The sequence below is a fragment of the Austrofundulus limnaeus genome, unplaced genomic scaffold, assembly GCF_001266775.1.
Source record: "Austrofundulus limnaeus strain Quisiro unplaced genomic scaffold, Austrofundulus_limnaeus-1.0 Scaffold130, whole genome shotgun sequence".
Taxonomy (NCBI): domain Eukaryota; kingdom Metazoa; phylum Chordata; class Actinopteri; order Cyprinodontiformes; family Rivulidae; genus Austrofundulus; species Austrofundulus limnaeus.
The window spans coordinates 933,548-934,665 of NW_013952532.1; positions in this window are offsets into that span (position 1 = coordinate 933,548).

Consider the following 1,118-nt stretch of genomic DNA (forward strand, 5'->3'; position numbering starts at 1 on the left):
GTGCCACAGGCTGATTGCCTCCATGCCACGCCACATTGAAGCAGTCATTTCTGCAAAAAGGATTCCAGACCAAGTATTGAGTGCATAACTGAACATAATTATTTGAAGGTTGACTTTTTTGTATTAAAAACACTTTTCTTTTATTGATTGAATGAAATATGCTAATTTTTTGAGATAGGGATTTTTGATTTTTCTTTACTTTGTTGCCAAAATCAACAATATTAAAACAATAAAAGGCTTGAACTACTTCAGTTGGTGTGCAATGAATGTAAAATAAATGAAAGTTTAATGTTTATCAGTACATTACAGAAAATAATGAACTTTATCACTATATGCTAATTTTTTTAGAAGGACCTGTTGTACACGATCATATCATTAAAACACTGTAACTTTAAGAATTAACAAAACATTAGAAACTAATAATAACATAAAAATAACACCTGAAAATTAAAAGGAGACATAAAGGTTTTTGTTTGTATCTCTGTCAGTGTGTTTAATTGTCGGTCTGTTAGCAAACCATCTCATGAGCCACTGGATGGATTTAAATAAAAATCGTAGCTGGGTGTCCATCTAATTCATTAATTTTTGGAGTCAACACATATCAAGTTGTCTGCCACAGCCAATTCAACTTAGAAAACACRAAGATACCTCAGACARTTTTACAGATATTGAGCTAAAAACCAGTACAAGAAATTAAACCTGTTTTGATCTAATTATATAGTCTTTTCTGACTCTCCTGCCTGAGCAGCTTCACTTAAATTCTGCTGATGTCTGCTGAAAGATGGAAGTCCTCTCTGCTCGTATCTCACACATCTACTACCTCTCATCAGATAAGACAGGGTTCTAAAAATGAATGTGGTTGTGAAAAAAAAAGGCTTCTGTTTAAATCTTGTTTTGTTTTTTATAAACAGTGTTGTAAAATGTGAGTTTTAAAATGTGTTTCCTTCTTTCTTTTGCATTCTAAGATAGTTTTTTTTTAATTATTCCAAGGAAAGCTTACATCAAACTTATCTCCATGCCTACGAGCTTTTCAATAATTTGACATGGAATAAACAAGAACAAAAATAGGGTCATTACACCGGAGGATGTTGTTAGCACCAGAATTTGTTATTTATTTA